At 47.7% G+C, this 24264-nt stretch overlaps 1 long non-coding RNA gene across 1 annotated transcript in view; it reads right to left on the bottom strand.

Moving 5' to 3' along the window:
* Positions 1-7398: 7398 nt before the first annotated feature.
* LOC134593414 (uncharacterized) overlaps positions 7399-24264 on the bottom strand; it is a 29552-nt gene continuing 12686 nt past the window's right edge. Inside the window, exons 2-3 of the long non-coding RNA XR_010089904.1 lie at positions 16639-16682; positions 7399-7496 (exon numbers count right to left, since the gene is read on the bottom strand). This is a non-coding gene — a long non-coding RNA (uncharacterized LOC134593414). The remainder of the gene's footprint in view (positions 7497-16638; positions 16683-24264) is intronic.

The following is a 24264-nucleotide window of genomic DNA, read 5'->3' as shown; positions in this document are numbered from 1 at the left end:
GTAAGGCTAGGTCTGCCGTCAGGTTCGGAGGATCGCCCAGTATCTTTTGTATTTCGTCCCCAACATTCACCCAGTATGGCTTAATACCGTCGCAGTCCCACCAGATGTGCTGGAGGGTCCCGGTCTCGGTCCCGCATCTCCAGCATGTGTTTGGTATTTCCGAGCTGATTCGGTGTAACAGAGATGGGGTGCGGTACCAGTGGGATAGTAATTTGTAGTTCGTCTCCTGGTATTGTGAGCTAGAAGAGCTCTTATGTTGTAGCAATAGTATTTGCTCCCATTGACTTTCTGTGTATTCTTTGTCTAGTGCGTCTTCCCAGCGCCTCTTGAAGGTATCTTTCCTCTCCCTCTCGCCTGTCGCCAGTCGCTGGTACATTGTGGAGACTGTTCCCTCCGCCTCGGGTGTCTGGAAGCATAATTGTTCAAACCACGATAGGTCTCTGTGCAGTCTATTTCTATGCGGCAAGTTGTAATAGAAGTGTTTGAGTTGGGCATAATGAAATTGGTGCATCAACGTGGGTCTCTCTACTTCCGATAGGTCCTGTAGCGTCTTCATCCCCCTGTCTGTGACCGCCATATGTAGCGGTATGAACCCGTCTTGGTTCGGTAGCGGCCATGCTGGTGGCGGTATTCCATCGCCAATGTATGTGTTATGAGCAATGGGGATCAGGGGGCTCGGGGTAGGTGAGATGTAGGAAGTTTGTCTCAGTCGGGTCCACGTCTTAAGGGTCTGGGTGATTGGCGAGTCCTCCCCGAGGTCCTTCTTGGCGTCAGCTTCCTTGTACCATAGGAAGAGGTGTAGGTGGTTGTTCGCCAGTTCCCGGCCTAAGGAGGTCCACCGTTTTTGAGGGGACGCCAAGTGTAATTCCCTGATGCGTTGTAGAACCGTGGCTTGGTAGTACTTGTGGAGGTTCGGCAGGGCCAGTCCTCCCCACGGTTTGGGAAGGCTAAGTGTGTCGTGTTTGATCCTGGCTCTCTCTCCCTTCCAAATATATCTGAGGAACGCCGAACGGAGGGTTTTAAAGAATGCCGGTGGGATTGTGCGAGGTATGGTGTGGAACTTGTATAATATCCTCGGTAGGATGTTCATTTTAATGACTGCTATACGACCTTGCCAGGAGATGTGGTTGAAGTTCCATCTCTTAAGGTCGTTGAGGATGTCTGTCAGGAGGGGTGAGTAGTTTTGCGCATATATATCCCTAGCTTCAGGTGTGACCCGGAGCCCGAGATATGACATATATTCCGTGCACCAGTGGAACGGAAACCGGTGTTGCAGGGTGGCGCATTCCTCTCCCCTGACCGTCACATTCAAGACCTCGCATTTAGGCTGGTTGAGCTTAAGTCCCGATAGTGCTCCATATATCCGGAATTCGCTCATGAGTAGTGGGAGCGACTCAAGGGGTTCGGCTAAGAAGAACAGCATATCGTCCGCGTAGGCGGCTACTTTGTGTTCCTGCGTCTTATGTGTGAGGCCCAGGATCCGGGGGTTGTTGCGGATTTTATCAAGGAACGGTTCCAGGGTGAGCGCGAACAAGAGTGGCGAGAGTGGACACCCTTGCCTGGTTCCGTTTCGAATCTCGAAACTGTCCGTGAGGGCTCCATTCACTCTGACTCTAGCATTTGGTTGATGGTACAGCGTCTGGATCCAGGTCATCATTCCCTCCCCAACACCGACCCTCCTCAGCGTCTCCATCATGAAGTGCCAGTCCACCCTGTCGAATGCTTTTTCCGCATCCGTGGATAGTAAAAGTAGCTTTTTCTTCAGGTGTTTCGCCAGGTGTTGTAGCATGAAGAGCCGGAGCGTACTATCTCTGGCTTCCCTGCCCGGGATGAAGCCTGTCTGATCAGGGTGGACCAGTCTAGGCATGAAGGCCTGCAGACGGAGGGAGAGAATCTTCGAGAAGAGTTTTATGTCGGTGTTGATGAGGGAGATTGGGCGGTAGTTACCCACCTGTTCCGTGTTCTTCCCCGGTTTAGGTATCACAGTGATCGTCGCCGCCAGGGATTCCCTGTGAAAGGAAGCTCCATCACGTAGGTTGTTAAGGGCCTTCACCAATCTTGGAAGTAGGTCGTCACTAAACTTTCTGTAGTATTCCACCGGGAACCCGTCCGGGCCCGGCGTCTTACCGTTTTTGGCCGATTTTAGGGCCAGCTTAAGTTCACCTTCAGTGATAGGTGCTTCAAGTCCATCCGCTTCTTCCGGGGTGAGGGCGTCCGGATTGAACCCTTGTAGGTATCTGGTGGTTTCGATTCTCTTCTGCGCGGTGTTGGTGTCACCATCTGTGTCAGGGGTGTTGTATAGTTGTGAGTAGTACCTCCGGAATTCGTTAGCAATGTCATCTGGGAATTGTGTAAGCTTACCCTGTCTAGTGCGCAGGGTGTGAACTTGCGCCTGTTTCTGCGGGCCCCTGAGCATCTGAGCGAGAAGTTTGCCCCCCTTGTTAGCGTGTGTGTAAAAGAATGCTTTTGAGCGTTGCACCTGTCTCATGTGGTTACGTTCCAGGATGTCTGTGAGTTGTTTTCTTTTCAGGGTCAGCTCACGGTAAGTTGGGTCGTGTTGGGTTCTTTTATGTAACTGTTCCAGGTCCGCTATCTGTTTGGTGAGGTCTTTAATCTGTGCGCCTGCCTCCTTCTTTTTTTGTGTGGCCAATCTGATGAGGTGGCCCCTCAGAACACTTTTGTGCGCCTCCCAAATGGTCATGTCTGAAACGTCTTCTGTGGAGTTCTCTTCGAAGTATCGACGAATGTGGTCAGCTATCAATGTTCTCGACGGTATATCTTGGAGTAAGGTGTCGTTGAGTCTCCAAGTCATCCTAGCCGGGCGATATAGAGGTGATTCTAGTTCCACCCTCACTTCACTGTGGTCCGACCAGGGAGTCGAGTGGATGTTTGCCTTTCGGAGGAATGAGAGTCCTTCCTGCTGTATGCATATGTAGTCGATCCGGGAATATCTATGGTGTAGCGTGGAGTAATAGGTGTAGTCCCGGTCCGCAGGATGGAGCGCCCTCCATGCGTCTGTCAGGAGAAGTGTTCTGAGGGATCTTCGAATAGTTTGCAGGGCCGAGTCGGGGACACAACTCCGTCCCATGGACGTATCGACCAGAGGGTCTAGTGGGACATTTAGGTCGCCTCCCATTATCAGCACTCCTTCTGTGAAATTGGCTAACTTTCTCAGTGTCCTACGGAGGAAGCTGGCTTGTCCTGAGTTCGGGGTGTAGATGTTTGCTATTGTATACGTCCTTCCCGCCAGGATTCCTTTGACGAAGATGTATCTGCCATTACCGTCCGACTGATGGTCTGTGGGCACGAACTGGAGGTTAGCTGCGATCAGGATAGCTGTCCCCGTTTTTCGCATTGTGGAGTGATTGCTATAGAAATTTAGTGGGTAATGTCGGTTTTTGAGTAGCGAGTTTGCCTCCTCTCTCAGATGTGTCTCCTGCACGAGAGCGAACGAAACGTGTTGTCTCTTGAGGGTTCTTAAGAGGTGCGATCTCTTTTCAGGGGTGTTAAGGCCCCTGCAGTTCTGAGTCGTAATGATCAGGGGTGCCGGGGAGTAGGCCATTGCCGTGTCTCACTCGTTGGTCAGCTGTGTGCGGTCTAATCCCTACCTCCAGCCAGGGGTCTTCACCTCTTGTGTGCGAGAACGGGGCCGGGGCCTGCCGGATCAACTGCCGTAGGGCGGCGGGGTGAGAGAGCTGGAGCAAAAGAAAGGAGGAAGAGCACAAAGGGGAGAGAGAGAGGCAGGAAAAAGGGGGGGGGGGCGGGGGGCCAGGTGAGCACCCCCCGGGGCGTCCAGCGATGAGTTAGAGCGCTGTGGGTATGAAGTCCCTCGTGACACAGCGTCACAGTCGTAAGCCGTTTGTGGGGTGTGTCTCCGTAGGCGCTTGTGTGCCTACTTGTGTTTGGTTGTCCCCTGGAGTGTGTGTGGGTGATTAGTCGCGTGTGGTGGTGAGAGTGTGTGCGCGGCTGTTATGTGGGGTGTGTCCGTGTGTGTGTGTATACCAACTTATGTGGTGGGTGTTGGTGTACCCTCCTGTATATGATGAGGTCCCGTGTAACTGGGTGGGTGTCCAGAGCCGTACCACTACACGGTATATACCGGAGTAGCCGCGGCTGTGGCCCCCTCAGTGGTTCTGGTTTACACGTGCTTGGTTCGGGTCGTGGCCTTTGCCAAGTCGAAGTGGTGTAAGGGTGTGTCTGGAAGTCTCAGGTGGATTACCTGTCCCGCTGAAAACATAGCGTCTTGTGTGCACTTTGTTGCTGGTGTTACTGGCGGTTATGTACTCTCCCTTCGGGTCTAAATCAGCACTATCTAAAATTGCGTCAGTAGAGTCTCCCCCGTCTGGTGGTCCGGGCTCCGCAGGGTCTCATAGCCAGTCGGCTCTCGAGTGGCATCGGGCGAGTCAGAGTCAGTCAGGTTGAGTGAGGTTAAGCACAGGTCGTTACAGTTCGTCGCCGTCTTGGTGGTGGGGGCGTGCCGTCCAGGCGTCGGTCAGTGATAGTGGGCGCGATTCTTGGGTGCCTGTCTCTGCAGTGCGAGTGCGGTCTAGAGTGTGGGATAATCTGCGTTAAGAGTGGGGTTGGCTGAGGCGTCTAAGCTAGGTCCAGGATGTGTGTCCGGGGCGTCACTGGGTATGATCACTCCATCTATGGTACCTGTCCTATCCAGTGACCTCGTGACCTTCCTGTGCTAAGTACAGTGCTCGGTGGGCCCCATGTCTTACATCTACCTTTCCCACCATTATACATTTTCATCCTCTCCCACCCTCGCCCACCCGCCACAAGCATTTTCCCCCCTCCAACATTCAACATTACCCTGGTCCCCCTCCCCCACATTCCCAGTCCTCTAGTAGAGCCTGGAGTAGCATCAGGCTGTGCCCCTGGGTTAGCGGGGTAGCGGCACTACAGTATAAAGCGGCAAGGTCCCATTTCCCAACTCTCTCCCCCCCTCCCAAGGAGCGTCTAGGATCCCTCCCTCTCTATTCAATAGAGCCAAGCTGTCAATGTCTCAGTGGTGTGTAGGCACTCCTGACCTCATCAGGTAGGGGAGATGGCGTCGGGTGGGTGGCGTCAGTCCTCAAGGATTCAGTCCATGCCAGCACCACTAGTGTGTGTTTTAGGCGATTAAAGTCAATAGTCCCGGGTCAAAGTCAATACGTGTCAGAGCAATAATATAAATGTACTTAGCTGTTACGATCTCAGTCACAGGGATGCCTCGGTCCTACCAGCCGGGGGAGATGCCAAAACGTCCGCCTTAGTGCCAAGTCGTTAGTCAGCCTGCTGGGCCGGGTTGCGTGGCCGGTGCGCCGGCGGTCTGTGCGGCGAGTCTTCTCTGCGGCGTCGTGCAAGTCTTTGTGCCATCGGGCCAGGACGTGGTTCTGTCGGACGCAGGATCCAGTCTTCAACCTCCGTGGGCGGCAGGCCTAGTCGCCTCAGGAATATCGGCACTTCTTCAGGCCACCGGACCGGGATCCATTCGTTATCTTGACGGGCCAGTAAGCTAAAGGGAAAGCCCCACTTATAGGGGATGCTGCGGCTCCTCAGAAGTTGGGTTACCGGCCGGAGTGCCCTGCGGGCCTCAAGAGTGAGGGGTGACAGGTCCTGGTAGAGGGCCACTTCCGAGCCTTGAAACGGCCAGGACTGTTTGGAGCGGGCCTTGGACATTATTAGTTCTTTCAGTTTAAATTCACGCAAGCAGCAAATAATGTCTCTTGGAGAATTGTCGACGTTTCTTGGTCTTGTGGCCCTGTGAGCTCTGTCGAAGTGGATATGTTGCGGTGCATCCGGGCCTAATATACCTTTGAAGAGGGCGGTAAGTACAGCCTCTACGTCTTCTTCTCCGTTGGATTCAGGGAGGTTGCGCACTCGTATATTAGATCTGCGCCCTCTATTATCCAGGTCCTCGGCTTGTCTTCTAAGGTGCAGAAGGATAGTCCCCTGTCGGGTAATTGCTAGGTTATTAGCCTCTACGCGGCTAGACATTGCCTGTTCTGAGGCCTCCAGGGTCTGAATGCGGCTGCCTTGTGCTGCCAGTTCGCTTCCCAAAATGGCGACCTCCGCTCTAATTGCCTCATGGAGCGTGTCTGAGGTGCTTTTGAGGTCGTCCTTCATGGTTGCAGTAAGGGCCCTGATATCTGCTCTTATGTCCGCTAGGGATAGGGCATGGGGTTCCGTCTCCGGCGGTGAGTACTGGCTGTCGGCCATCTTGGGGCCTTGTGCGCCGCGTGGCTGGCTGCTCGGTGTTTGTAAGTAGCCGTCCAGGGATCCGGCGTGCGGGCTGTTCAGCGGTCTCCTGGGGGTCTGGTGGGTGTCTGCCCGTTTGGTGCGCCCCATCGGGAGAGTATTGCTGCGTTTAGTGCTGCTTACAATGCTGCGCGGGTCGGAGCTCCGAAGTTAAGCGTCCATCTCCGACGGCTTCCAAGCCACGCCCCCCCATTTACATACTATAGTTAATACGTTGTTAAACACATATCTGCACACCAGTCAAGCCATAAGACTTGCTTTTCCCACAGAAATCTTACATTTGCAGTGATGTTACTACCGCAAAGGATTCTGGGAGGGCACATGCAAATTGGTTCAACAAAGAATTACATTTTTGCCTCATTCCATTTTAAACATGGATTCGTTAGAGAGTTTGTTTGCTGTATGCAACAACTTTGAAACACAACTCAGGAAGAGATACAAAGCCAGTGAACCACTCATGGACAGCTGTTTCGTTGTTAATGCAACTCATAAGCATGAGGTTGGATACTGGCTAGCTTTTGAGGCTTGACTTTACTTGCGAAGCAGAAACCAAGAAAGTTATGGTGGGGAAAAATTGTGATTGAAAACCCCTTCCACCTGAAGACATTGGCTAGTCAATACATTGTTAAACACAGACCTGCACACACACCCGTCAAGCCAGTAACCAACCTCATGCTGATGAGTTGCATTAACAAAAAAACAGCTGTCCATAAGTGGTTCACTGGCTTTGCTCCTCTTCCTGAGTTGTGTTTCAAAGCTGTTGTATACATCAAACATAAACTCTAAAGTATCCATGTTTAAAATGGAATGAGGCAAATCCCCAGATTCCCTTGCAGTAGAAACCTCTCTGCAAATTACCAGATTTTACTAATTACATGATGTAAAGTCATGATTTTATAAAGGACACGGAGGCGAATATTATGCTTATCTCCCTCTTTATTATACCTCAGCAGCAAAGAGAAGGTATAAGACATCCATAGAAAACAAGTACTCAAAGGCTTAACATAGCATCATAGCCCCTTAACCAATGGGAACAGTCCACATATCAATAACCACCCATGTGACCTTAACTCTCCCTCTTTCTTTGGTCAGGCCGAAGCTTAATCCACTATTAAACTTGAGTAACAAAACTGGAACAACATATCCGGTCGTCGTTGTGTCGAACTCCTCCATATGAAATGGATCTGGTGAACTTATCCGCGGGAACTGTGAGGATAACTGGTTATCCATGACGTTGACTGTTGCGCATCAAGCTGAAATGGGATAGAGAAAGGAAATGGTAAAATGTGGTCTAGAGACTATTTGTCACGGTGATACTGAATAATTCGTACTATATGTTATTGTCTACAGACTAAATTACATGCTGTAGTTGCTACTGTATGCAATATATTTACGTCATACATAACCAAATTGAATCTAGACAAAACCCAACAATGACTCTCAATTCTAAGACTTACCAGGGTGGGAATTAATTATTTTCTTTTAGTTGGTAGAAAATGAGATACTTACCGGGTAAGCTAATATTCGCCTCCGTGTCCTTTAAAAATTGTGACTTTACGTCATGTAATTAGTAAAATCTGGTAATTTTATTAAAGGACACGGAGGCTCATATTATGCTAGTTTAAAGCTGTGCAATAACGGTTGATGATACATGGTCTGTAGGATGAAAATAATATTCCTTGAAGGTGGATTCGCGGGACCAGTCTGCCGTTCTCAAAAGGTCTTCTAATCTGCATCCCAAAGTAAAAGCCTTAGAGGCCATGGCTCCTCTAGTGGAGTGTGCCCCATATATGGAGGTATCTATATTCGCAAAGGTCATTATCCATCTCACCCATCAGGCTATTGTTACCGTAGATACTGGTTGGTGTGGCGTGTTAATTGCCAGAAACAATTCACGATGCCTAGTGCTTCGAAATGCCTGTGTCCGTTTCTTGTATTCTTTGAGACAGGCAACTGGACATAGGTTTGCATTGTGAGGGAATGCTGGGTATGACACTGATGAGATTGTTGATTTAGTATGTCTGGAGATGTTGAATGTCACTCCTGTTGGGGTAAATGAGTGTGCATCAACATCCAATGCTCGGACATCTGAAACTCTTTTGCATGATATCAGGCAGAAGAGCATGGCCAATTTCGCTGATAGTTGTGTGAGATTTGAGTTCTGTGGCCATTTTTCCAATACGGTTAAGACTAGGTTCACGTCCCATACTGATGTATCTCAAGGTTGTGGTGGTCTTGCAAATCTAACGCCACGTAAGAGTCTGCATACCAGGAGGTATTTACCTGCTGGGGATCCTTCTATACCCTTGGGTCCAGCGGAGATAGCTGATCTGTAGACATTAATAGTCCGGTACGCTAGACCTTGGTCATATAGAAGTGTAAGAAAACGTAACAGGTAGTTCACAGGGGCACATACGGGATCCACTTGTTGTTCCATGCACCAACCACTCCATGAGTTCCAAGCCCGACTGTAGGATCTCCTTGTTCCTGGAGCCAAGGCTCCCGCCAGTAGTTCGAGAGTTGATTGTGGAACGTCTTGCACGAACCAGGGTCCCCGGAAAGGAGCCACGCTAACAACTTGAGTTGGCCTTGCATCATCAGTGGATGTGGGTTCCCTTCGGGGTCTGAAAGGAGATGTGGATTCTCGGGAAGCAGTCTGGGAAGGTCTATAGACATTTCCATGAGTGAAGGGAACCAAGGCCGCGCTGTCTAGAATGGCGTTATGAGAACCAGGGATGTCCATGAACGGTTGAGGTGTACCAAGGTCCGGGCCAGCAGAGTGAAAGGGGGGAATGCGTACAGTCGTCTGTTCGGCCATGGTTGTAGAAATGTGTCCGTAGCTAAAGCCTCCGGATCTGGTCTCGAGCTGAAGAACTCTGGGAGTTTCGTATTCAATCGAGACGCAAACAGGTCTATGTATGTTGAGCCCCAAAGCGTTTGTAGCCGTAGGAACGCCCCGCGGAGTTCCAATCCGCTACGGTATTCGAGAGCCCGGGGATGTATTCGGCTCGTACTGATATGTTGCGCTCCAAGCAAAATTGCCAGAATTCTGTTGCTAAATCTGCCAATAATTTGGACCTGGTGCCGCCGAGGCGGTTGATGTAGCGTACTGCCGATATGTTGTCCATCCTCAATATGATGGAGCAATGTGTCGTGGGACCTAAGAGGCTTTTCAGAGCGAATGATCCTGCCATGAGTTCCAGGCTGTTGATGTGTAGTTCCCTTTCCGATTGGGACCATCTTCCGCCTGTGGAGGTATGACCACAACGTGTCCCCAACCTTGTGTGCTGGCATCGGATTCTATTATGCAATCTGGGGCGGTACCGAAGATTGCTCTGCCGTTCCACGCTTCCATGTGGTGCAGCCACCAACTGAGTTCTTCCTTGGCTGTATGATCGAGTGGAACGTAGTCGGAGTAGGAGTGACCTGAGTGTAGCTGAGAGGCTTTTAGTCTCAGAGGTCCCGGGAAGATCGCTTGTATGGAGGCTGAGAGGAGTCCAATTATCCTGGCCAGTTATCTCAAGGTGAGCGTTGGGCGAGCCAACGTTCTGCGAATCTCCTTCTTGATGGTTTTGGTCTTCGTGGGCGGTAAGCTTAGGGTCCCTTGGACTGCCTCTATATTGAATCCTAGGAATTCTATGGACTGAGGATGAGGGCTTGGTTGCCTGTCTGGATCTGGAAGTCCCACAGGTTCTTAGCTCTGTCATTCTCAACTACCCTTTGTGTTATCTCCCATCTGGACTTAGGCATGTACAGCCCATATTCTGTGCAGATGTTTTCATACACTTTTCAGCAATTTGGTTGTTCTTGTCAGTGTATACTCAACCTCCAAGCATCTTGCACCTTGCTACTTTGCGCTGGATTGTTTTAGAGGTCTCTTTGCTTAGTCTGCACCTTGGTCCTGTCTGATGCGGTAAACCATCAATTGAAGTGTTGCTGAGTAGCTGTTGCTGTGTTTCTATGTTGAATGCCTCAGTGCTGTCTTTCAGTCCTACTTTCTCCAACCTGTGGTATAATTTCATTATGTGAGCCATGTCCACCATCTGCCAGTGGTACATCCCATGGAGATGTTTATCCTTTTCTGCATCCTCTATCTGTTGTTGTCTCAGCCATCTTCATGATGTACTTATGGATGCTATGTGTTTCATCCTGGACTTTGTTCTTGACACTCATCAAGCCCTGACTCATAAGGATTTTGTTTGTAATTGTTCAATAATAGTAAGTGTTTTTTAGGTCTTGATATCCACGGTTTCCAGCTTTTCTCCTGACCAAGTTATTATCCCATCTGGATTCCTGATGACTGATATATATGCTTTCCACCTAATTTGTCTTGTGTCCTTTAAAAAATACCATCACACATGCTAGGTGCATACAACTATTAGTGTCATTATGCATTAATTACAGGGACCTTGATGTTCTGTCTTATTACATGACCACTTGATATATATTTGGGTAGAGCATGGGTGTACAGCTTGGAAACTATTGCAGTTATGAACAGAACCATGGTTTTGCATTTCTGAATATCTTGTTATTTTACCTAAGAGTATAATCAGCAAGCTCATATTGTATGGGGTATGCACATTGGATTTAAGTCCTAACTCATACTGTGGAAGAGGGTGCAGTTTGTCATATAACCTCTAGGTGACAACTACGCTAAAAATATATATATTTTTTAAATTCTTTATTTTTTGTGTGCATAGATTATACAGATAAAAATTTTCTGGACATTCCACAATAGCTATCGCCAGGAATTTAGTAGACAGGTAAATACAATGGTATGGCATGAGTAACAAACAACAAACGGATAACACTAGTAGAGTGATATTTGTCAGTAGTTGAGAAAATCACCATAGCTTAGCACTCAGGTTATCTATACTGACGTGTGTGCCCTGGGCACTGAGTGATTGGCTCTAGTTTGAACATGTTAGCAGATTATTGGAATGCCTCAAATTCAATGTTTTATACATCTTTACATTAGGGTTAAGTTTGGTGACGCTTGTCATGAGTTAAAGTGGGTGTCTGAGCCCTAAAGTTTGCTAGTGTGGCATTCTAGATTGTTTTCCTCGCTTAATATAGTGTGTAAAGCATGCTGTGTGGGTTGAATGCAGTGCGTCTGGCTGAGCACAGTTGAAGTTAGTGATACTAAGAATGAGCGTAGTTCAATGTCCCTGGGTTCCAGCTAAGTTGCATGAGTCCGCTAAGTTGAGCAGGGTTTGTGGGGTCATCTGTGCTTGCGTCGGCACCGAGGCTGGCCAGCGGGAAGTTCTCCTGTGGCTCTTGCTGCTCTTCGTTTGCCTGGTGAGTGCCGCTTGTGCCCTGGTGGTGCAGTTTAGTCATCCTGCGCTGTTCGTTGGCTTGTAGCGGTAGTCGTGGTTTTGTGGGACAGTAGGGCTGGTGGGCTGGTAGGGTGTGCCATGTCTAGCTGGATGCAGGGTGGGTGTCTCGTTGTTCCCTCTGACTTGTCTTGTCAGGTTTGGCAGTGCCAAGGTCTGGTGACCCCTGTGGATCTGCTGTATAGGGGCGGTTCAATAGGGTCCGGTTTTGTGGATGCCTCTTTTCCCCTTATTATTTGCCCACAGCCTGTACCTTAGTCTTGCCAGCTTAGTTCGTCAGCAGAGGCCTGGGTTAGGCTATCCTGGTGGTCTGGTGATGGTTTCCCCCCAGTCAGCTTGATCGTTCCAGCAGCTCACGCACATGGCTGGTGTGCAGCGGCCATTTTGTGGATCGTCACCGGTGAATATTCCTCGCCAGGGCGGGTGTTTAGGCCCCAAGTTGACACACTGCTCAATGCCCTTGCAGACCGGATCACCCCCCCGGTCCAGAGGGGGGGGGGGGAGCACGGCCACAGCCGGAGACCCGAGAGAGCGGCCGTCTCAACCCGGCTCAAGCTCCATCCAGCTCTGGGCCCCATCGGGCTCCTGGGGGCCAGTGTGGATCCGGCGTGGCTTGGTGGTCGCTGTTTGCCTCCAATTTGCGCCATCTTTCAGGCCCTGGAGCGGGAGCTCAGACGAAGCGCGTCTGTTCCCGCCGGCGGTCAGGCCCTGCCCCCCCCCCCCCCGCTAAAAATATTTAGAACTTCATTAGAAATTAGGATTCTTCAAGAATTTCAAAGATGATAAACTCTCATTAATATGTTGCTTTTAGGATATTATATCTTTATTTTATTCAGCTGAAGTATTTAACTTATAATTGCAGTAATTCTAATATTTGCTAATGTCTGTAGATAGGGGGTACATTTACATGCAGAGATTTACCCAGTGCTCCATTAGTAGTTGTGCTTGATGCAATTCACTGCCTTAGTGCTCATCCAACCTTGTTCAAATTACTTCCCTGTTTGAGATATATATAAATTATAAACTTAAGTAATCGGAGTTTGAATGTTTGAATATATTCGTATTAAGAAGAAACATTCTCTTTCCGCAGGCAGTGTTTATTCAATATGGTCAATCACTTAAGGAAATGTACCATGTGAAAAATATTAGTCTTCAAAATTATGCTTCCTCCTCTATAGATAATAGCATTTTAATTGCACACATCAACCCCTTGCTGATAAAAAAAATAAACAATAAATCACATTTCCACGGAAAACAAGCTGCGAGAAATCTGACCAAATAATCCATGCGTAAATGGGAGTTTTGGCTATGAGATTAGTTGTAAGAGTAAGAAAAAGTAATAAAGTGACTGTTTTAGGACAGTATAAATATATTATTTTGTTGTATCTGTCATAATCTCCTATCTAATCTGTGACATAATATCTAATTGAAATAAAACCTTTGTCTAAAAGGAAGCCTTAGATTTCTTCTCAATGAGCGCCCCAAGTATTCATTTCTGCCATGTTCAGTGACTTTCCATGGATTTAACATTTAAAATGTAATTCAAATCAACAACAGTGTTAATTTAATTTTTGATGAAAACGTTTCGCAATAGATTGTCAGAAATTAATTAATGACATTTCCATCAACTAATGGAAACTAGATGTTTAGAATGTTAGGGTGGGACGATTTTATCAATATTTGAAGAGATTGGAAATTCTACCGAAATGCTTAAATAGTGCATTACACTTTAACTAAACCCATTAGATTTTAGTTGACTGAATCTCCTGTAGATTTAGTTGACTAGTATCTTATGATAGTTAGCCAACTAAAACATTTCAGATCACTAAAGTATGACTAAAACTAACAGGCATATTCAATAAAGTGGAATTCAAATTTCAGGACAAAATATCTCAACTGGAAAAATTCTCGACGCCTGGTATGTTCCCTGATTGGCTATTATGGCCTAAAATTTGTAATTCACTTTGAATTCTCACCTTAATAAATAACCCTGTGAATTTAGTGAATAACCATGTTAATGGCATTTCAGTCAATAGACCAGGGATAGGCAACCTTTGGCACTCCAGATGATGTGGACTACATCCCCCATATCGCTCTTACACCCATAATGCTGGCAAAGCATCATGGGAAGTGTAGTCCAAAACATCTAGAGTGCCGAAGATTGCCTATGCAGGGCCGGATTAACATAGAGGCTGATGGAGCTGCAGCTCCAGGCCCAGGCCCATGGAATAGGCCCATTGATTTAAACAAAATAATTTGATTTATTTTTATTTATTTTTTTTACACACGCTACTCTTAGGGTTGCCAGGTATTTCTCATGTATTTCTTAGGGTTGCCAGGTATTTCTCATAAGTATTTCTCAGGTATTTGAGGCTGCCTAGCCAGTGCCGGTATTGCAGTAATACCGGCAATACAAATGTCTGTCTCAGTATAAACAGAGATTATTCTGCAATAACAGCACCGGCCAGTAGGGGTCGCTGTTTGTGTGGAGAGAGGCAGGTATAAGAAGTTACAGCATCTCTCTCCCTGCCTCTCTCTACTCACAGACCCACGGGAAGGCAGCTCTGCGCAGAGAGTCCAGACAGCAGCTCCGAGCCTGCGAGACATGGGGACGGTAAGACATTAGGACACTGGGGAACATGGGGACCCTGAGACACTAGTGACCCCACGTCTCCCAGTGGCCCCTAGTCTCTCAGTGTCCCCATGTCTCCCAGTGTCCCTGGTGTCTCTGTGTCCCCATGTCTCCCTAGTGGCTGTGTCCCTAGTCTCCCAGAGTCCCCTAGTCTCCCAGAGTCCCCTAGTCTCCCAGAGTCCCCATGTATCTCAGTATCCCCATGTTTCTCTAAGTCTCTGAGTGTCCCCATGTCTCCCAGTGTCCCTGGTGTCTCTGTGTCCCCATGTCTCCCTAGTGGCTGTGTCCCTAGTCTCCCAGAGTCCCCTAGTCTCCCAGAGTCCCCATGTATCTCAGTATCCCCATGTTTCTCCCAGTCTCTGAGTGTCCCCATGTCTCACAGTGTCCCAATGTCTCTGTGTCCCCTAATGCCCTAGTGACATCGGGACACTGGAAGACATGGGGACACAGACTCTAAGGGACACTGGGAGACATGGGGATACAAACACTAGGGGACACTGGGCGACATGGGGACACTGAGAAACTAGGGGACACTGAGAGACATGGAGACACTGGTGGACACAGGGTGACATGGGGACACTGGGTGACTTTGAGACTTGGGAGATATGGGGCACTCCCAGTGTCCCCATGTCTCCCAGCCAGTGTCCCTAGTATCTTAGTGTCCCTGGTGTCTCTCAGTGTCCGTAGTGTGCCAGTGTCCCTAGTGCCTCAGTGTTTCCTAGTCTCCCAAGGTCCCCTAGTCTCCCAGTGTCTCAGTGTCCCAATGTCTCCCAGTGTCTCAGTGTCCCCTAGTATAAAAGAAAAATCTCAGGCACTCAAGTCTCCAGTGTCCCCTATGTATCACATAGAGAGTCCCTGGTGTCTCTATGTATCAGCGTGTCTCAGTGCCCCATGTCTCCCAGTATCCCTGGTGTCTCTGTGTCCGTAGTGTCTCAGTGTCCTTAGTGTCTCAGTGTCCGTAGTGTCTCAGTGTCCGTAGTGTCTCAGTGTCCTTAGTGTCTCAGTGTCCTTAGTGTCTCAGTGTCCCCTAGTCTCTCAGAATCCCCTAGTCTCACAGTGCCCCCAAGTGTCTCAGTGTCCCCAAGTATAAAAGACTTTCAGGCACTCACTGTGATAGATTTAAGCAGGTTTATTGGACACCGCAACGTTTTGACCTGTACCCAGGTCTTTATCAAGTCTCCAGTGTCCCCTATATATCACAGTGTCCCCTATGTATCACAGTGTCTCAGTCCCCCATGTCTCCCAGTGTCCCCATGTCACCCAGTGTCCCCAAAAATCTGACTGTCCCTAGTGTCTCAGTGTCCCCATGTCTCCCAGTGCCCCAATGTCTCTCAATGTACCCTAGTGTCATGGGGACACTGGGAGAATTGGGGACACAGACACTAAGGGACTGGGAGACATGGGGACACAGACATGCCCCCTTTTTGTGTATGTTCGCCTCTTTCGGCAGTTCTGGTTATGTGATTTGTGTCAGTGACCCACTCTTTTACGCAATCCATAGACTTCCTGCTTTACTGGACACTGCTGTTAGGGGGTATGGGTTTACTTGAAAGATGAAAGCGTGAGATTAGCATAGGGTATGTGTTTTCTCATAGCTGCATTCTATGAGTTTCTCTCCAGCACCATCTCCATCAGGTACATGACGCTTAGTGACTGTTTTAGTGTTTTTGGTCAATAAGATTTTGTAATTAGGCCCCATCATAATTTTCAGCACCATGCCCACTGGGCTCTTAATCCGGCCCTGTGCCTATGCCTGCAATAGACTATGACTAAAACCACATAAAAATTTGCTCTCAAAATTAGCACTGACCAACAACAAGCTCTACACAATGCCGTCTGAAAAAGCTGCAACATTTGCTGCATTTTCTATACACAGTTATTTGATATATCCACTTGCAGCCTGTTCACCAGAATAAAACATACAAACACATATTCTTATTGCTAGAGTGTTCTACTATTTAGGTAACCCCCTGTGTGCAATAAAAAATAATAATTTTTTCATATCTTTCACCTCTTCACCATATGTAAAAGTGAACCCCACTGCAGTTTATTGCTTTCTTGTAGAGTCCTATATAAACTAAATGACAATAAAAAACATTAGGTGGGTATGATTTAAAGAGTATATTGTATCTGTTAACATGTAATATTTAACAGAGTATGAAATATTAGCATGCAAGCAGAAATAACATTTTTGTCACGTATAGCAGACATGAAACAAAACCAAAAAAAAACTTTCCTGAGGTTTTTTAGAAACATGATTCCAAAAAAGGTCAACCAAATATAAAAATAATGTCTGTATACAGACATAATGTCCACATATAAAATGGACAGTTACTTATATTACATCTAGTAATCCTATATAATGACTATAATAAAATTAATGTATGTATAAAAGCAATGGAAAAAATTAAAATTGCCCAAATAACTTACCATGTAATGTTTAGATCTTATCAATTCATTCCTGTATTTTCATCCTTTAAAACAAAACGGAGCCGTCTATAGGTAAATGCCACTAGAGGAATATTAATACATCAAAATATGGCCTTGGGGTCTACATTCGATTCTCAGGCTGGAATACTATTGCCTAGTGCTGTGCTTCACCAGCAAAATATTGTGCTGCAAGTGCATTTCTTACACTGATCAGCCACAACATTAAAACCAGCTGCCTAATATTGTGTAGATCCCCCTCGTGCTATTAGAGGCATGGACTCCACAAGATCTCTGAATGTGTCCTGTGGTATCTGGCACCAAGGCATTATTTGTAGTTTCTTTAAGTCCTGCAAGTTGCAAGGTGGGGCCTCCATGAATTGAATTCCATCAAGTTTTTATAGCAATTTGAGCTACTGTAGCTCCTCTGTGTTAACGGATCAGATGGGCTAGCCTTCTCTCCCCAAATGCATTAACGAGCCATGGCTGTCTCATGACCCTGATGCTTGTTCACTGGTTGAGCTTCCTTGCACCACTTTCGGTAGGTACTAAGCACTACATACTGAGAACACCCAACGAGACTGCTGGTTTTTGAGATGCTCAGAACCAGTCATCTAGCCATTACTATTTGGACCTTATCAAAGTAATTTTTTTTGCTTGCTCATTTTTTCAATTTCCAACACATGAAGAGCTGACTGTTCACTTGCTGCTATTGTTATGATATAATCAATGTTATTCACTTCACCTGTCAGTGCTTTTAATGTTGTGGCTGAGCAGTGTATACATTTTGTGCATGGGTCATTTTTGTACTGGCTTTTATAATGCCCCAAATGATATGTAATCCACGTAACATTTGTAATTTTGACTGCAGAGAAAAAAATTAACAGTTAAATAAAATGAACTGTTTTGCATTGAGTGAACTGCAGTACGAGTAAAAAAAAATCGGAATATTTGGTGTATTAGTTTTTCATTAGACAGTTGAGTGAAATGGAAAAACCCTTCATGTTTTCTGCATGAACAATTTTCTACAAAACTGTTCCAATATGCTTATAGAGATTACCCTATTATTGTTTAAATTGAACACAATTTTATTATAAAATAACTTATTAGCAGCTGCCTAATATTCCTTGTAGTAATATTTGCTACAAAATGAAAAATACAAATACAAATAGCAACCCACCCAGAACAAAATTAAAAAAACACAACACAAATTTTGTATATATTTTTCATTGAAGCCTTTTGGCTAGATGTCTTTGAAAGTGAAGCACCTGCCTAACCCTTCCCCCACAATCACATAGCTCTAAGCTCAGTCTGGCCAGCAGTATTTCAAACAGAGCATCCTAAAGTCAGCTATATCCTTTTTGCTAGGACATAATTCTGGTGTTCTGTTTTATCTTTGCATGGCAGTTCCTGCGGTTGCTATAGAGATGAGGAAACTGCTCTGCTACATTTACTCTCGTTTTTTTTTTCTATTGCATTCAACGGAGAAGTAGCAGACAGACAAAGGACTGTCCATGAACGAAAATAAGGTTTATTCAGGTCATATTGATGCATACTATACCTATCCAATTCATGCAAACTGTATACAGTATTATTAAAGAGACACTCTTAGCACCAAAACCACTACCAGTTGTTTTCAGTTTGATTACTTTGGTCCAAAATGTGAATACTCTTTAAAATCACATTTAATTTCCACAATTTACTCTTTTGTAAATAACCCTATCTGTTGTGCTTCATGTTTTTGAGGTCTATTCCTTTTTAATGTAATATTTGTATTTTTATATTGTGTGATAATTTACCTAATTATATTGGGTTTTAAAATAAGATGAGCTGTAAAAATGAACATTAATTTAAAACCCATGTAAAATAAATCAATGCAAATATACTCAATAATAAAAAATATACAAATAAAAGAGAAGCTTGTTTTACTAGACAACTGTAAAATCCTTGCTTACCTCCACTGCACTTTCCCGTTGTAGCAACCTTTCCTCACCATGATGCACACTCACAGCATTTCTCCACTAGATGCCTATGTGCGCATGTTTCTTGGCATTTTCCCCACAAAGCCAAGGCAGACAGCACTGCAAGGTAAAATTAGCAGGAAAGGTAGCTGGCATGACTAGTGGGCGTGGCCATAAAGTGGCCAATGATGCGAAGGAGGTGGCGTAGTAGTTACCAGGCTATCACAGGAGCACCAGCCATCTCAGTGACAGGGGCATAAGGCTAGAGGATGCACTTACACAGTCAATAATAAATAGACCTCGCTAGAGGGACAGAGGCCCAGCACTGGAAATATGCTATTGTTACAGAGACACACTTCATTTAGCAGAAAGAAGTTAAGGTGTATGACAGCCATGCACTGCACAGTATACAAGGTCAGGTTGCTTACATTTTAAACATTTCTAAAACAATAACATATTATTTACTAAAGTCCAAATGGCAAAATTGTCCAGTTGCGTACAGGGCCATTCAAACTACAAAATCTGGACAGCGTTCACACTATCCAACAATTTCTGGATTTTGCAATTCAGGCCTTGAACCAGCCTGAATTTGGTCTGGATTTATGCCAGACTAAACAGCAGACCAAGTGCTTCAAATCCAGGCCTGAATCTAAATTTTATTAAAAAGATGAGGCGAATATTTGCTTAACCTTTTTTACTGCAAGCTTCCCAGCAGCAAAGAAACAGTTACAATTTTTTAAATTGGAATCAACCCATCAGAGTACACATATCCAGGTCCGGCCCTAGGGGTGTGCGAGCTGTGCAGCCGCACAGGGCGCCATGGAGCAGGAAGCGCCCTGACAGCCGACACAGCTCACACATGGCCGGTGTCAGGGGAGCAAAAACAGGTACCCAGGTACAGGAATTCATTATTCTCCACCCGGGTCTATTAAAAAAGATTAGAGGCAGCAGGGGCGGGGCTTAATGAGTGGGCGGGGCTTATCGTGAGGCAGAGGCAGGGCTAATACCTTTCCACAGCTGCACAGGAAGAAGGAAGAAGCCCCTGCTTCTCCAACAACCAACTGCATCCACTGGAAAGAGGTAAGTGTGTGTGTGTGGGTGTGGGTGTGTGTGTGTGACTGCCTGTTTGTGAGACTGCCTGCCTGTGTGTGTGTGTGACTGCCAATTTGTGAGACTGCCTGCCTGTGTGTGTGTCTCTCTGTGTGACTGCCTGCCTGCTTGTGTGTGTGAGTGCCTGCCTGCGTGTGACTGTCTGTCTGTGTGACTGTACCTGCCTGTGTGTGACTGCCTGCCTTTGTGTGACTGCCTGCCTGTGTGTGACTGCTTGCCTGTGTGTGACTGTGTGTATGTAACTGCCTGCCTGCCTGTGTGTGTGACTGCCTGCCTGTGTGTTACTGTCTTTCTGTGTGTGTGTGTGTGTGTGTGTGACTGTCTGCCTGCCTGCCTGTGTGTGGGACTGCCTGCCTGCCTGTGTGTGTGTGTGACTGCCTGCCTATGTGTGTGTGACTGTCTGTCTGACTGCCTGCCTTTGTGTGTGTCTGCCTGCGTGTGTGTGACTGTCTGTGTGACTGCCTGCCTGTATGTGTGACTGTCCGACTGCCTGTGTGTGTCTGCCTGCCTGTGTGTGTGTGACTGTCTGTGTGTGTGTGACTGTCTGACTGTGTGCGACTCCAATTGTGTGTGTCGCTGTAGCTGTGCTGTTGTGTGTGACTACCTTTAACTGAGTGCGTGTGTGTGCGCATGCCTGTAACCGAGTGTGTATGTCTGCTTGTAATGGAGTATGTGTGACTGTGTGTGACTGTGTGCCTGTAACTGTTCATGATTGTGTGCCTGTAACTGCGTGTGACTGTCTGCCTTTAACTGTGTGTTTGGCTCTGTGACTGTCTGCCTGTAACTGAGCATGTGTGACTATCTGCCTGTAACTGTGTGTGTGACTGTCTGCCTGTAACTGAGCGTGTCTGACTGTCTGCTTGTAACTGTTTGTGTGACTGTCTGCCTGTGCCTGTGTGTGTGACTCTATACAGGCAACTTGATGGGGTGGGGCGCAGTCCCAATGTCCCTGGTATCAACTGCAGCATGCTGTTTCTGCGAGCGCCGGCCCATAGCCGGCATACAGGCTGGTAGGTAATCCGGCGTCGGATTGAAAGCCGTCTGGCGTGAGGATGCAGTACCTCCCAATAGTTCCTCCAGGCTTTGGAGAGTCAGTTCGCGTGGATTTTGGGGCAGAAAGAAGGACATCTTTCGATGAGGCGTGCCTCACTGGGTCCAGTCAGGTAGTGTGAGGTGCTGGATGGCGTTTCGATCGCCAGATATATGCAAGATTAAGATTTTTGCTGAGGAGCTGATGGAAATGGCATCCGATCAGTTCAGCTAGCTAGCTCTGCCCCCTCCCCCCCAGCTCCAATTTTGATAGCTTATAGCGGTATAATCCCCACTTACAGGATGTGTTGGTGAGTGTCCATAGAAGATGGTGTTGTGAGACCCAAAATGTAAAAAAATATAGAAAGCAGACTGCTTTCTATTACGATAACATTGGTAAAATATTGAAGGAAAAACGTCTAAGGCAACATATCCATATGAAACGAAACAAGAACCAAGTCGTCACTAGGCTCCCAGTGGGCATCCAGGAAGCCTTCCGCGACTACTACACCGACCTCTACGATCAAACCCAAAATAAGGAAGGAACGGCGGCCTCACGACACCGGAAAAACATTGCGGACTATCTGAACCAGCATGTAGCCTGTAGGATACCCCTTGAACTGGCAACCAAACTAGAGCAACCCCTGACACTGGAGGAACTGGCAGCGGCCTTGAAACAATCTAAACCCCACAAGGCGCCAGGCCCGGATGGTCTCCCACTTACGTATATCACTACCTTTAAAGACCTGCTCCCAAGGATCCTGACGGGGCTCAATTCCATAAGCTCGGGCGGACATTTCCCCACCGACACTCTCGCCGCAACAGTGACTGTCATCCCAAAAGAAGGCAAGGACCCGGCCTGTTGTGCCAGCTATCGACCAATCTCACTCCTGAATGCAGATCTGAAGCTCTTCGCGAAGGCGCTAGCTCTTCGGCTCATGCAGACCCTCCCGGACCTGGTCCATCCTGACCAGGTGGGTTTCATACCGGGCCGCGAAGCAAGGGACAATACCATCAAAGCCCTCAACATCATACATCACGCTCGAGATACCGGGAGGGAGGTGATGCTCCTGTCCACCGATGCCGAAAAGGCTTTTGACCGGGTGGACTGGGCATATCTGGCAGAAGTCCTACGACACATGGGCTTCGGCCCTACCTTGCGGACCTGGATCGCAGTGCTCTATACCAATCCAACGGCGCGCATACGCATCAACGGGGCCCTGACAAAACCGTTCCCTATCCACAACGGCACCAGACAGGGCTGCCCCCTATCCCCCTTCTGTTTGCCCTCTCTCTCGAACCCTTTCTGGAGGCGGTCAGACGGGATGGGGGAATCACGGGGCACTCCCTGGGGGGAGCCGACCACCGTGTAGCGGCCTATGCAGACGACATGCTGTTTTTTATAGAACAACCGCGAACCTCCATTCCGAACCTACTAGAAGCCTTCCGAACATATAACACGGTGTCCAATCTAAAACTCAATTTAAGCAAATCCGAAGCTATGCCGGTGACGACCTCCCCCACGCAGCTATGCCAACTTATCACACAATTCCCGTTTAAACTCTGCGAAGACAAGCTCCGATACCTCGGAGTCTGGCTAACGAACGACCTCACCCACCTGTATCGAATGAACTACCTCCCGCTTCTAACAACGCTGCAAAAGGACCTTCACAAATGGACAACGCAATACCTATCATGGTTCGGCCGCATCAGTGCGGTCAAGATGAACCTCCTACCTCGCCTCTTATATCTGTTCCAAACTATCCCGGCCCCAATACCTAAAGCATACTTCCAATCTACAAACACGGCGATCAGGAAATTTTTTATAGAACCATAAACCAACTAGAATCCGCAGATCGACCCTAGAGCGACCCAAAGGCGAAGGGGGAGCAGGACTCCCCTCACTACACTCATACTATCAAGCCACCCATCTCCAACGACTAGTTGACTGGCACGCCAAACCGAGCCCAAAACTGTGGGTGCAAATGGAAACATTCCAGGCCCAAGGGAAAATTCCATCCAGACTGTGGCACGGGAGCTCAACTTACGCTGAGATCCGCACGAGCAACCCGATGATAGACGCCACTCTACGCGTGTGGTGCTCCATAAGATTCACCAGACGACTAACGACCTCACCTAGCCCACTCACCCCCATCACACACAATCCTGATCTAGCAGGTGGCCTACACCCCACCTCCCTGAAGAACTTTCAAGCCTCGGACTGGCAATATATGCACAAGTGGAGCACCGCACACACACTCAGACCACTAGCAGAACTGCTCAACCATCGCAGAGCAACCCAGTTGGACAACTTCCACTACCACCAGATCAAAAGCTACTACACGACACTTACAGGAAAAGGACATATACATAGACCACTGACGAGCTTGGAACACACATGCACAACCAGACAGCACCTCCCCCACGGGGTGTCACAACTATATGCAACTCTCCAAACTAACGACGGCAGACCCCCACTGGGATTCACGACTAAATGGGAGCGGGACACAGGGACCACACTTACAGACCAGGAATGGGGCAAAATATTCCTGCTCACGCACAAGGGATCCATTTCCTCAAAGTACCAAGAGACTAATTACAAACTACTAACGCACTGGTACAGGACCCCTGACACTCTACGACACATACATGACTCAATCTCCGGCAGCTGCTGGAGATGCGAGGGGGACGTCGGCACCGGAATTCATATCTGGTGGTCGTGCCCGCTCATAGCTCCATACTGGCGGATGATACACAGTAAGGTCAATGACATCACTGGAGCCGACATACCATTTCAGCCACTGGCGATGCTCCTTAACCACACAACACTTCCCATTACAGTCTTCAAGAGAAGTCTAACGATACAACTGCTCACGGCTGCGAAATCACTCATCCCGACCCTCTGGAAGCAGACGAGCACGCCTACCTTCCAGCAATGGGTGGCCAGAGTAGAAGAAATATACAATTTGGAAATTATGACTGCTTCCCTGCAGGGACGCTCTGACAAATGCGCTCAAACATGGTACCCTTGGATGGAGTTTGTCAACAGGAGGGCTGGAGACGGGCCCGGGTCCACACAATGACCCAACCTAGCTACCACCGTGACCGACAGTAGTCACGACCATCTTGTTCTAACAATTCACACCCCACAGACCTAGCGTAGCCACTCACCCTTCACGAACATACCAACCTCCCAACACCTGATACCACTGAAAAACAAAATACAGGAGTACGCGAATTACCCTCTACAAGATTAAGACACCAGACATAACACTGACCCTACCGAAAGACTACCGATAACACTGACCCTACCGAAAGGAGATACCAGAGCGCAAGAGAGACACTAAACCACATACGTGCACTCCGACCAACTGAATCTAAGACAAGCAGGGACAGGTAGTAGGGGCAACGAACACAACGAGGGGGAATAGAGCCCGATCTAGAGGCCAAACGGCCCCAAATCACCAAGCACAACCACTAGACATAAGCATTAATGACGAAAGGACCGCCCTGCACAACAGGCAGACTA

Source organism: Pelobates fuscus, chromosome 1 (genome assembly GCF_036172605.1).
Source record: "Pelobates fuscus isolate aPelFus1 chromosome 1, aPelFus1.pri, whole genome shotgun sequence".
Taxonomy (NCBI): domain Eukaryota; kingdom Metazoa; phylum Chordata; class Amphibia; order Anura; family Pelobatidae; genus Pelobates; species Pelobates fuscus.
The sequence above is the reverse complement of the archived record's forward strand: the minus strand, read 5'-3'. Positions and strand labels throughout refer to the sequence as shown.